A 13854-nucleotide genomic window follows, 5' to 3' on the forward strand; every position below is an offset into this window, starting at 1 on the left:
CGAATTTCCCAGGTTGTTACTACATATGAACACTTTTCACATTCTCCCGTGCTACTCGGCTGCTAGTCCTCCTTTCATGCAGAATCTTAAGGTCCTAGCTCATGTCCAAGGCACCAAAGCCAGCTAAAAAGTCAATAATCGATACCTAAAATTTGAATTCGACTACTTCTTACTCGCTATTACATCAACTTAGAAGCTTCATCTGTGTTCTACTATGGTGCTTTTCCTGTTTCCGCCTACGGCAACACGCGACATAGCTTTGCAGACGACAAGTACAACCGTTTCAGAGAGAAGAGCGGCCAATGTGACGATCTGGCTTTAAGTCGATTCGATAACAAATGACGAAAACGGACGGATTTCTCAGGTTTTTACTTCATATGAACACTTTTTACATTCTCCCCTGCAACTCGGCTGCTAGTCCTCCTTTCATGCAAAATCTTAAGGTCCTAGCTCATGTCCAAGGCACCAAAGCCAGCTAAAAAGTCAATAATCGATACCTAAAACTTGAATTGTACTACTTCTTACTGGCTATTACATCAACTTAGAATCTTCATCTGTCTTCTACTATGGTGCATTTAGTGTCTCCGCATACCGCAGCACGCGACATAGCTTTGCAGACGATAAGTACAACCGTTTCAGAGAGAAGAGCGGCCAATGTGACGATCTGGCTTTAAGTCGATTCGATAACAAATGACGAAAACGGACGGATTTCTCAGGCTTTTACTTCATATGAACACTTTTTACATTCTCCCCTGCAACTCGGCTGCTAGTCCTCCTTTCATGCAGAATCTTAAGGTCCTAGCTCATGTCCAAGGCACCAAAGCCAGCTAAAAAGTCAATAATCGATACCTAAAACTTGAATTGTACTACTTCTTACTGGCTATTACAACAACTTAGAAGCTTCATCTGTGTTTTACTATGCTGCTTGTAGTGTCTCAGCATACCGCAGCATGCGACATAGCTTTGCAGACGATAAGTACAAGTGTTTCAGAGAGAAGAGCGGCCAATGTGACGATCTGGCTTTCAGTCGATTCGATAACAAATGACGAAAACGGACGAATTTCTCAGGTTTTTACTATATATGATCACTTTTCACATTCTCCCGTGCTACTCGGCTGCTAGTCCTCCTTGCATGCAGAATCTTAAGGTCCTAGCTCATGTCCAAGGCACCAAAGCTAGCTAAAAAGTCAATAATCGATACCTAAAACTTGAATTGTACTACTTCTTACTGGCTATTACATCAACTTAGAAGCTTCATCTGTGTTCTACTATGCTGCTTGTAGTGTCTCAGCATACCGCAGCATGCGACATAGCTTTGCAGACGATAAGTACAAGCGTTTCAGAGAGAAGAGCGGCCAATAAGACGATGTGGCTTTAAGTCGATTCGATAACAAATGACGAAAACGGACGAATTTCCCAGGTTTTTACTACATATGAACACTTTTCACATTCTCCCGTGCTACTCGGCTGCTAGTCCTCCTTTCATGCAGAATCTTAAGGTCCTAGCTCATGTCCAAGGCACCAAAGCCAGCTAAAAAGTCAATAATCGATACCTAAAACTTGAATTGGACTACTTCTTACTCGCTATTACATCAACTTACAAGCTTCATCTGTGTTCTACTATGGTGCTTTTCCTGTTTCCGCCTACGGCAACACGCGACATAGCTTTGCAGACGATAAGTACAACTTTTTCAGAGAGAAGAGCGGCCAATGTGACGATCTGGCTTTAAGTCGATTCGATAACAAATGACGAAAACGTACGGATTTCTCAGGTTTTTACTACATATGAACACTTTTCACATTCTCCCGTGCAACTCGGCTGCTAGTCCTCCTTTCATGCAGAATCTTAAGGTCTTAGCTCATGTCCAAGGTACCAAATCCAGCTAAAAAGTCAATAATGGATACCTAAAACTTGAATTGTACTACTTCTTACTGGCTATTACATCAACCTAGAAGCTTCATCTGTGTTCTACTATGGTGCTTTTAGTGTCTCCGCATACCGCAGCACGCGACATAGCTTTGCAGACGATAAGTACAACCGTTTCAGAGAGAAGAGCGGCCAATGTGACGATCTGGCTTTAAGTCGATTCGATAACAAATGACGAAAGCGGACGGATTTATAAGGTTTTTACTACATATGAACACTTTTCACATTCTCCCGTGCAACTCGGCTGGTAGTAATCCTTTCATGCAGAATGTTAAGGTCCTAGCTCATGTCCAAGGCACCAAAGCCAGCTAAAAAGTCAATAATCGATACCCAAAACTTGAATTGTACTACTTCTTCCTGGCTATTACATCAACTTAGAAGCTTCATCTGTGTTCTGCTACGGTGCTTTTAGTTTCTCCGCATACCGCAGCACGCGACATAGTTTTACAGACGATAAGTACAACCGTTTCAGAGAGAAGAGCGGCCAATGTGACGAACTGGCTTTAAGTCGATTCGATAACAAATGACGAAAACGGACGGATTTCTCAGGTTTTTACTACATATGACCACTTTTCACATTCTCCCGTGCAACTCGGCTGATAGTCCTCCTTCATGCAAAATCTTAATTTCCTAGCTCGTGTCCAAGGCACCAAAGAAGGGTAAATGTCATTAACCGATACCTAAAACTTTAATTGTACTACTTCTTACTGGCTATTACATCAACTTAGAAGCTTCATCTGTGTTCTACTATGCTGCTTGTAGTGTCTCAGCATACCGCAGCATGCGACATAGCTTTGCAGACGATAAGTACAACCGTTTCAGAGAGAAGAGCGACCAATGTGACGATCTGGCTTTAAGTCGATTCGATAACAAATGACGAAAACGGATGGATTTCTAAGGTTTTTACTACATATGAACACTTTTCACATTCTCCCGTGCAACTCGGTTGCTAGTCCTCCTTTCATGCAGAATCGTAAGGTCCTAGCTCATGTCCAAGGCACCAAAGCCAGCTAAAAAGTCAATAATCGATACCTAAAACTTGAATTGGACTATTTCTTACTCGCTATTACATCAACTTAGAAGCTTCATCTGTGTTCTACTATGGTGCTTTTCCTGTTTCCGCCTACGGCAACACGCGACATAGCTTTGCAGACGATAAGTACAACTTTTTCAGAGAGAAGAGCGGCCAATGTGACGATCTGGCTTTAAGTCGATTCGATAACAAATGACGAAAACGGACGAATTTCCCAGGTTTTTACTACATATGAACACTTTTCACATTCTCCCGTGCTACTCGGCTGCTAGTCCTCCTTTCATGCAGAATCTTAAGGTCCTAGCTCATGTCCAAGGCACCAAAGCCAGCTAAAAAGTCAATAATCGATACCTAAAATTTGAATTCGACTACTTCTTACTCGCTATTACATCAACTTAGAAGCTTCATCTGTGTTCTACTATGGTGCTTTTCCTGTTTCCGCCTACGGCAACACGCGACATAGCTTTGCAGACGACAAGTACAACCGTTTCAGAGAGAAGAGCGGCCAATGTGACGATCTGGCTTTAAGTCGATTCGATAACAAATGACGAAAACGGACGGATTTCTCAGGTTTTTACTTCATATGAACACTTTTTACATTCTCCCCTGCAACTCTGCTGCTAGTCCTCCTTTCATGCAAAATCTTAAGGTCCTAGCTCATGTCCAAGGCACCAAAGCCAGCTAAAAAGTCAATAATCGATACCTAAAACTTGAATTGTACTACTTCTTACTGGCTATTACATCAACTTAGAAGCTTCATCTGTGTTTTACTATGCTGCTTGTAGTGTCTCAGCATACCGCAGCATGCGACATAGCTTTGCAGACGATAAGTACAAGTGTTTCAGAGAGAAGGGCGGCCAATGTGACGATCTGGCTTTAAGTCGATTCGATAACAAATGACGAAAACGGACGAATTTCTCAGGTTTTTACTATATATGATCACTTTTCACATTCTCCCGTGCTACTCGGCTGCTAGTCCTCCTTGCATGCAGAATCTTAAGGTCCTAGCTCATGTCCAAGGCACCAAAGCTAGCTAAAAAGTCAATAATCGATACCTAAAACTTGAATTGTACTACTTCTTACTGGCTATTACATCAACTTAGAAGCTTCATCTGTGTTCTACTATGCTGCTTGTAGTGTCTCAGCATACCACAGCATGCGACATAGCTTTGCAGACGATAAGTACAAGCGTTTCAGAGAGAAGAGCGGCCAATAAGACGATGTGGCTTTAAGTCGATTCGATAACAAATGACGAAAACGGACGAATTTCCCAGGTTTTTACTACATATGAACACTTTTCACATTCTCCCGTGCTACTCGGCTGCTAGTCCTCCTTTCATGCAGAATCTTAAGGTCCTAGCTCATGTCCAAGGCACCAAAGCCAGCTAAAAAGTCAATAATCGATACCTAAAACTTGAATTGGACTACTTCTTACTCGCTATTACATCAACTTAGAAGCTTCATCTGTGTTCTACTATGGTGCTTTTCCTGTTTCCGCCTACGGCAAAACGCGACATAGCTTTGCAGACGATAAGTACAACTTTTTCAGAGAAAAGAGCGGCCAATGTGACGATCTGGCTTTAAGTCGATTCGATAACAAATGACGAAAACGTACGGATATCTCAGGTTTTTACTACATATGAACACTTTTCACATTCTCCCGTGCAACTCGGCTGCTAGTCCTCCTTTCATGCAGAATCTTAAGGTCCTAGCTCATGTCCAAGGTACCTAAGCCAGCTAAAAAGTCAATAATGGATACCTAAAACTTGAATTGTACTACTTCTTACTGGCTATTACATCAACTTAGAATCTTCATCTGTCTTCTACTATGGTGCATTTAGTGTCTCCGCATACCGCAGCACGCGACATAGCTTTGCAGACGATAAGTACAACCGTTTCAGAGAGAAGAGCGGCCAATGTGACGATCTGGCTTTAAGTCGATTCGATAACAAATGACGAAAACGGACGGATTTCTCAGGCTTTTACTTCATATGAACACTTTTTACATTCTCCCCTGCAACTCGGCTGCTAGTCCTCCTTTCATGCAGAATCTTAAGGTCCTAGCTCATGTCCAAGGCACCAAAGCCAGCTAAAAAGTCAATAATCGATACCTAAAACTTGAATTGTACTACTTCTTACTGGCTATTACAACAACTTAGAAGCTTCATCTGTGTTTTACTATGCTGCTTGTAGTGTCTCAGCATACCGCAGCATGCGACATAGCTTTGCAGACGATAAGTACAAGTGTTTCAGAGAGAAGAGCGGCCAATGTGACGATCTGGCTTTCAGTCGATTCGATAACAAATGACGAAAACGGACGAATTTCTCAGGTTTTTACTATATATGATCACTTTTCACATTCTCCCGTGCTACTCGGCTGCTAGTCCTCCTTGCATGCAGAATCTTAAGGTCCTAGCTCATGTCCAAGGCACCAAAGCTAGCTAAAAAGTCAATAATCGATACCTAAAACTTGAATTGTACTACTTCTTACTGGCTATTACATCAACTTAGAAGCTTCATCTGTGTTCTACTATGCTGCTTGTAGTGTCTCAGCATACCGCAGCATGCGACATAGCTTTGCAGACGATAAGTACAAGCGTTTCAGAGAGAAGAGCGGCCAATAAGACGATGTGGCTTTAAGTCGATTCGATAACAAATGACGAAAACGGACGAATTTCCCAGGTTTTTACTACATATGAACACTTTTCACATTCTCCCGTGCTACTCGGCTGCTAGTCCTCCTTTCATGCAGAATCTTAAGGTCCTAGCTCATGTCCAAGGCACCAAAGCCAGCTAAAAAGTCAATAATCGATACCTAAAACTTGAATTGGACTACTTCTTACTCGCTATTACATCAACTTACAAGCTTCATCTGTGTTCTACTATGGTGCTTTTCCTGTTTCCGCCTACGGCAACACGCGACATAGCTTTGCAGACGATAAGTACAACTTTTTCAGAGAGAAGAGCGGCCAATGTGACGATCTGGCTTTAAGTCGATTCGATAACAAATGACGAAAACGTACGGATTTCTCAGGTTTTTACTACATATGAACACTTTTCACATTCTCCCGTGCAACTCGGCTGCTAGTCCTCCTTTCATGCAGAATCTTAAGGTCTTAGCTCATGTCCAAGGTACCAAATCCAGCTAAAAAGTCAATAATGGATACCTAAAACTTGAATTGTACTACTTCTTACTGGCTATTACATCAACCTAGAAGCTTCATCTGTGTTCTACTATGGTGCTTTTAGTGTCTCCGCATACCGCAGCACGCGACATAGCTTTGCAGACGATAAGTACAACCGTTTCAGAGAGAAGAGCGGCCAATGTGACGATCTGGCTTTAAGTCGATTCGATAACAAATGACGAAAGCGGACGGATTTATAAGGTTTTTACTACATATGAACACTTTTCACATTCTCCCGTGCAACTCGGCTGGTAGTAATCCTTTCATGCAGAATGTTAAGGTCCTAGCTCATGTCCAAGGCACCAAAGCCAGCTAAAAAGTCAATAATCGATACCCAAAACTTGAATTGTACTACTTCTTCCTGGCTATTACATCAACTTAGAAGCTTCATCTGTGTTCTGCTACGGTGCTTTTAGTTTCTCCGCATACCGCAGCACGCGACATAGTTTTACAGACGATAAGTACAACCGTTTCAGAGAGAAGAGCGGCCAATGTGACGAACTGGCTTTAAGTCGATTCGATAACAAATGACGAAAACGGACGGATTTCTCAGGTTTTTACTACATATGACCACTTTTCACATTCTCCCGTGCAACTCGGCTGATAGTCCTCCTTCATGCAAAATCTTAATTTCCTAGCTCGTGTCCAAGGCACCAAAGAAGGGTAAATGTCATTAACCGATACCTAAAACTTTAATTGTACTACTTCTTACTGGCTATTACATCAACTTAGAAGCTTCATCTGTGTTCTACTATGCTGCTTGTAGTGTCTCAGCATACCGCAGCATGCGACATAGCTTTGCAGGCGATAAGTACAACCGTTTCAGAGAGAAGAGCGACCAATGTGACGATCTGGCTTTAAGTCGATTCGATAACAAATGACGAAAACGGATGGATTTCTAAGGTTTTTACTACATATGAACACTTTTCACATTCTCCCGTGCAACTCGGTTGCTAGTCCTCCTTTCATGCAGAATCGTAAGGTCCTAGCTCATGTCCAAGGCACCAAAGCCAGCTAAAAAGTCAATAATCGATACCTAAAACTTGAATTGGACTATTTCTTACTCGCTATTACATCAACTTAGAAGCTTCATCTGTGTTCTACTATGGTGCTTTTCCTGTTTCCGCCTACGGCAACACGCGACATAGCTTTGCAGACGATAATTACAACTTTTTCAGAGAGAAGAGCGGCCAATGTGACGATCTGGCTTTAAGTCGATTCGATAACAAATGACGAAAACGTACGGATTTTTCAGGTTTTTACTACATATGAACACTTTTCACATTCTCCCGTGCAACTCGGCTGCTAGTCCTCCTTTCATGCAGAATCTTAAGGTCCTAGCTCATGTCCAAGGTACCAAAGCCAGCTAAAAAGCCAATAATGGATACCTAAAACTTGAATTGTACTACTTCTTACTGGCTATTACATCAACTTAGAAGCTTCATCTGTGTTCTACTATGGTGCTTTTAGTGTCTCCGCATACCGCAGCACGCGACATAGCTTTGCAGACGATAAGTACAACCGTTTCAGAGAGAAGAGCGGCCAATGTGACGATCTGGCTTTAAGTCGATTCGATAACAAATGACGAAAACGGACGGATTTCTCAGGTTTTTACTTCATATGAACACTTTTTACATTCTCCCCTGCAACTCGGCTGCTAGTCCTCCTTTCATGCAGAATCTTAAGGTCCTAGCTCATGTCCAAGGCACCAAAGCCAGCTAAAAAGTCAATAATCGATACCTAAAACTTGAATTGTACTACTTCTTACTGGCTATTACATCAACTTAGAAGCTTCATCTGTGTTTTACTATGCTGCTTGTAGTGTCTCAGCATACCGCAGCATGCGACATAGCTTTGCAGACGATAAGTACAAGTGTTTCAGAGAGAAGAGCGGCCAATGTGACGATCTGGCTTTAAGTCGATTCGATAACAAATGACGAAAACGGACGAATTTCTCAGGTTTTTACTATATATGATCACTTTTCACATTCTCCCGTGCTACTCGGCTGCTAGTCCTCCTTGCATGCAGAATCTTAAGGTCCTAGCTCATGTCCAAGGCACCAAAGCTAGCTAAAAAGTCAATAATCGATACCTAAAACTTGAATTGTACTAGTTCTTACTGGCTATTACATCAACTTAGAAGCTTCATCTGTGTTCTACTATGCTGCTTGTAGTGTCTCAGCATACCGCAGCATGCGACATAGCTTTGCAGACGATAAGTACAAGCGTTTCAGAGAGAAGAGCGGCCAATAAGACGATGTGGCTTTAAGTCGATTCGATAACAAATGACGAAAACGGACGAATTTCCCAGGTTTTTACTACATATGAACACTTTTCACATTCTCCCGTGCTACTCGGCTGCTAGTCCTCCTTTCATGCAGAATCTTAAGGTCCTAGCTCATGTCCAAGGCACCAAAGCCAGCTAAAAAGTCAATAATCGATACCTAAAACTTGAATTGGACTACTTCTTACTCGCTATTACATCAACTTAGAAGCTTCATCTGTGTTCTACTATAGTGCTTTTCCTGTTTCCGCCTACGGCAACACGCGACATAGCTTTGCAGACGATAAGTACAACTTTTTCAGAGAGAAGAGCGGCCAATGTGACGATCTGGCTTTAAGTCGATTCGATAACAAATGACGAAAACGTACGGATTTCTCAGGTTTTTACTACATATGAACACTTTTCACATTCTCCCGTGCAACTCGGCTGCTAGTCCTCCTTTCATGCAGAATCTTAAGGTCCTAGCTCATGTGCAAGGTACCAAACCCAGGTAAAAAGTCAATAATGGATACCTAAAACTTGAATTGTACTACTTCTTACTGGCTATTACATCAACTTAGAAGCTTCATCTGTGTTCTACTATGGTGCTTTTAGTGTCTCCGCATACCGCAGCACGCGACATAGCTTTGCAGACGATAAGTACAACCGTTTCAGAGAGAAGAGCGGCCAATGTGACGATCTGGCTTTAAGTCGATTTGATAACAAATGACGAAAACGGACGGATTTCTCAGGTTTTTACTTTATATGAACACTTTTTACATTCTCCCCTGCAACTCGGCTGCTAGTCCTCCTTTCATGCAGAATCTTAAGGTCCTAGCTCATGTCCAAGGCACCAAAGCCAGCTAAAAAGTCAATAATCGATACCTAAAACTTGAATTGTACTACTACTTACTGGCTATTACATCAACTTAGAAGCTTCATCTGTGTTTTACTATGCTGCTTGTAGTGTCTCAGCATACCGCAGCATGCGACATAGCTTTGCAGACGATAAGTACAAGTGTTTCAGAGAGAAGAGCGGCCAATGTGACGATCTGGCTTTAAGTCGATTCGATAACAAGTGACGAAAATGGACGAATTTCTCAGGTTTTTACTATATATGATCACTTTTCACATTCTCCCGTGCTACTCGGCTGCTAGTCCTCCTTGCATGCAGAATCTTTAGGTCCTAGCTAATGTCCAAGGCACCAAAGCTAGCTAAAAAGTCAATAATCGATACCTAAAACTTGAATTGTACTACTTCTTACTGGCTATTACATCAACTTAGAAGCTTCATCTGTGTTCTACTATGCTGCTTGTAGTGTCTCAGCATACCGCAGCATGCGACATAGCTTTGCAGACGATAAGTACAAGCGTTTCAGAGAGAAGAGCGGCCAATAAGACGATGTGGCTTTAAGTCGATTCGATAACAAATGACGAAAACGGACGAATTTCCCAGGATTTTACTACATATGAACACTTTTCACATTCTCCCGTGCTACTCGGCTGCTAGTCCTCCTTTCATGCAGAATATTAAGGTCCTAGCTCATGTCCAAGGCACCAAAGCCAGCTAAAAAGTCAATAATCGATACCTAAAACTTGAATTGGACTACTTCTTACTCGCTAATACATCAACTTACAAGCTTCATCTGTGTTCTACTATGGTGCTTTTCCTGTTTCCGCCTACGGCAACACGCGACATAGCTTTGCAGACGATAAGTACAACTTTTTCAGAGAGAAGAGCGGCTAATGTGACGATCTGGCTTTAAGTCGATTCGATAACAAATGACGAAAACGTACGGATTTCTCAGGTTTTTACTACATATGAACACTTTTCACATTCTCCCGTGCAACTCGGCTGCTAGTCCTCCTTTCATGCAGAATCTTAAGGTCTTAGCTCATGTCCAAGGTACCAAATCCAGCTAAAAAGTCAATAATGGATACCTAAAACTTGAATTGTACTACTTCTTACTGGCTATTACATCAACTTAGAAGCTTCATCTGTGTTCAACTATGGTGCTTTTAGTGTCTCCGCATACCGCAGCACGCGACATAGCTTTGCAGACGATAAGTACAACCGTTTCAGAGAGAAGAGCGGCCAATGTGACGATCTGGCTTTAAGTCGATTCGATAACAAATGACGAAAACGGACGGATTTATAAGGTTTTTACTACATATGAACACTTTTCACATTCTCCCGTGCAACTCGGCTGGTAGTAATACTTTCATGCAGAATGTTAAGGTCCTAGCTCATGTCCAAGGCACAAAAGCCAGCTAAAAAGTCAATAATCGATACCTAAAACTTGAATTGTACTACTTCTTCCTGGCTATTACATCAACTTAGAAGCTTCATCTGTGTTCTGCTACGGTGCTTTTAGTTTCTCCGCATACCGCAGCACGCGACATAGTTTTACAGACGATAAGTACAACCGTTTCAGAGAGAAGAGCGGCCAATGTGACGAACTGGCTTTAAGTCGATTCGATAACAAATGACGAAAACGGACGGATTTCTCAGGTTTTTACTACATATGAACACTTTTCACATTCTCCCGTGCAACTCGGCTGGTAGTCCTCCTTCATGCAAAATCTTAATTTCCTAGCTCGTGTCCAAGGCACCAAAGAAGGGTAAATGTCATTAACCGATACCTAAAACTTTAATTGTACTACTTCTTACTGGCTATTACATCAACTTAGAAGCTTCATCTGTGTTCTACTATGCTGCTTGTAGTGTCTCAGCATACCGCAGCATGCGACATAGCTTTGCAGACGATAAGTACAACCGTTTCAGAGAGAAGAGCGACCAATGTGACGATCTGGCTTTAAGTCGATTCGATAACAAATGACGAAAACGGATGGATTTCTCAGGTATTTTTTTTACATATGAACACTTTTCACATTCTCCCGTGCAACTCGGCTGCTAGTCCTCCTTTCATGCAGAATCTTAAGATACTAGCTCATGTCCTAGGCACCAAAGCCAGCTAAAAAGTCAATAATCGATACCTAAAACTAGAATTGTACTACTTCTTACTGGCTATTACATCAACTTAGAAGCTTCATCTGTGTTCTACTATGGTGCTTTTCTGTTTCCGCCTACGGCAACAAGCGACATAGCTTTGCAGACGATAAGTACAACCGTTTCCGAGAGCAGAGCGGCCAATGTGACGATCTGGCTTTAAGTCGATTCCATAACAAATGACGAAAACGAACGGATTTCTCAGGTTTTTACTTCATATGAACACTTTTTACATTCTCCCCTGCAACTCGGTTGCTAGTCCACCTTTCATGCAGAATCTTAAGGTCCTAGCTCATGTCCAAGGCACCAAAGCCAGCTAAAAAGTCAATAATCGATACCTAAAACTTGAATTGTACTTCTTCTTACTGGCTATTACATCAACTTAGAAGCTTCATCTGTGTTCTACTACGGTGATTTTAGTGTCTCCGCATACCGCAGGACGCGACATAGCTTTGCAGACGATAAGTACAAGCGTTTCAGAGAGATGAGCGGCCAATGTGAAGATCTGGCTTTAAGTCGGTTCGATAACATATGACGAAAACCGACCGATTTCTCAGGTTTTTACTACATATGAACACTTTTCACATTCTCCCTTGCAACTCGGCTGCCAGTCCTCCTTTCATGCAGAATCTTAAGGTGCTAGCTCATGTCCAAGGCACCAAAGCCAGCTAAAAATTCAATAATCAATACCTAAAAGTTGAATTGTACTACTTCTTCCTGGCTATTACATCAACTTAGAAGCTTCTTCTGTGTTCTACTACGGTGCTTTTAGTTTCTCCGCATACCGCAGCACGCGACATAGTTTTGCAAACGATAAGTACAACCGTTTCAGAGAGAAGAGCGGCCAATGTGACGATCTGGCTTTAAGTCGATTCGATAACAAATGACGAAAATGGACGGATTTCTCAGGTTTTTACTACATATGAACACTTTTCACATACTCCCGTGCAACGCGGCCGCTAGTCCTCGTTTCATGCAGAATCATAAGGTCCTAGCTCATGTCCAAGGCACCAAAGCTAGCTAAATGTCAATAATCGATACCTAAAACTTAAATTGTACTACTTCTTACTGGCTATTACATCAACTTAGAAGCTTCATCTGTGTTCTACTATGGTGCTTTTAGTGTCTCCGCATACCGCAGGACGCGACATAGCTTTGCAATCGATAAGTACAACCGTTTCAGAGTGAAGAGCGGCTAATGTGACGATCTGGCTTTAAGACGATACGATAACAAATGACGAAAACGGACGGATTTCTCGGGTTTTTACTACATATGAACACTTTTCACATTCTCCCATGCAAATCGGCTGCTAGTCCTCCTTTCATGCAGAATGTTAAGGTCCTAGCTCATGTCCAAGGCACCAAAGCCAGCTAAAAAGTCAATAGTCGATACCTAAAACTTGAATTGTACTACTTCTTCCTGGCTATTACGTCAAATTAGAAGCTTCATCTGTGTTCTACTATGGTGCTTTTATTGTCTCCGCATACCGCAGCATGCGCCATAGCTTTGCAGACGATAAGTACAACCGTTTCAGAGAGAAGAGCGGCCAATGTGACGATCTGGCTTTAAGTCGATTCGATAACAAATGACGAAAACGGACGAATTTCTTAGGTCTTTACTACGTATGAACACTTTTCACATTCTCCCGTGCAACTCGGCTGCTAGTCCTCCTTTCATGCAGAATCTTAAGGTCCTAGCTCATGTCCAAGGCACCAAAGCCAGCTAAAAAGTCAATAATCAATACCTAAAACTTGAATTGTACTACTTCTTACTGGCTATTACATCAACTTAGAAGCTTCATCTGTGTTCTACTATGCTGCTTGTAGTGTCTCAGCATACCGCAGCATGCGACATAGTTTTGCAGACGATAAGTACAAGCGTTTCAGAGAGAAGAGCGGCCAATGTGACGATCTGGCTTTAAGTCGATTCGAAAACAAATGACGAAAACGGACGAATTTCTTAGGTCTTTACTACGTATGAACACTTTTCACATTCTCCCGTGCAACTCGGCTGATAGTCCTCCTTTCATGCAGAATATTAAGGTCCTAGCTCATGTCCAAGGCACCAAAGCCAGCTAAAAATTCAATATTCAATACCAAAAACTTGAATTGTACTACTTCTTACTGGCTATTACATCAACTTAGAAGCTTGATCTGTGTTCTACTATGGTACTTTTAGTGTCTCAGCATACCGCAGCACGCGACATAGCTTTGCAGACGATAAGTACAACCGTTTCAGAGAGAAGAGCGGCCAATGTGTCGATCTGGCTTTAAGTCGATTCGATAACAAATGACGAAAACGGACGGATTTCTCAGGTTTTTACTATATATGAAGACTTTTCACGTTCTCCCGTGCAACTCGGCTGCTAGTCCTCCTTTCATGCAGAATGTTAAGGTCCTAGCTCATGTCCAAGGCACCAAAGCTAGCTAAAAAGT

Source organism: Schistocerca gregaria, unplaced genomic scaffold (assembly GCF_023897955.1).
Source record: "Schistocerca gregaria isolate iqSchGreg1 unplaced genomic scaffold, iqSchGreg1.2 ptg000526l, whole genome shotgun sequence".
NCBI classification, from domain to species: domain Eukaryota; kingdom Metazoa; phylum Arthropoda; class Insecta; order Orthoptera; family Acrididae; genus Schistocerca; species Schistocerca gregaria.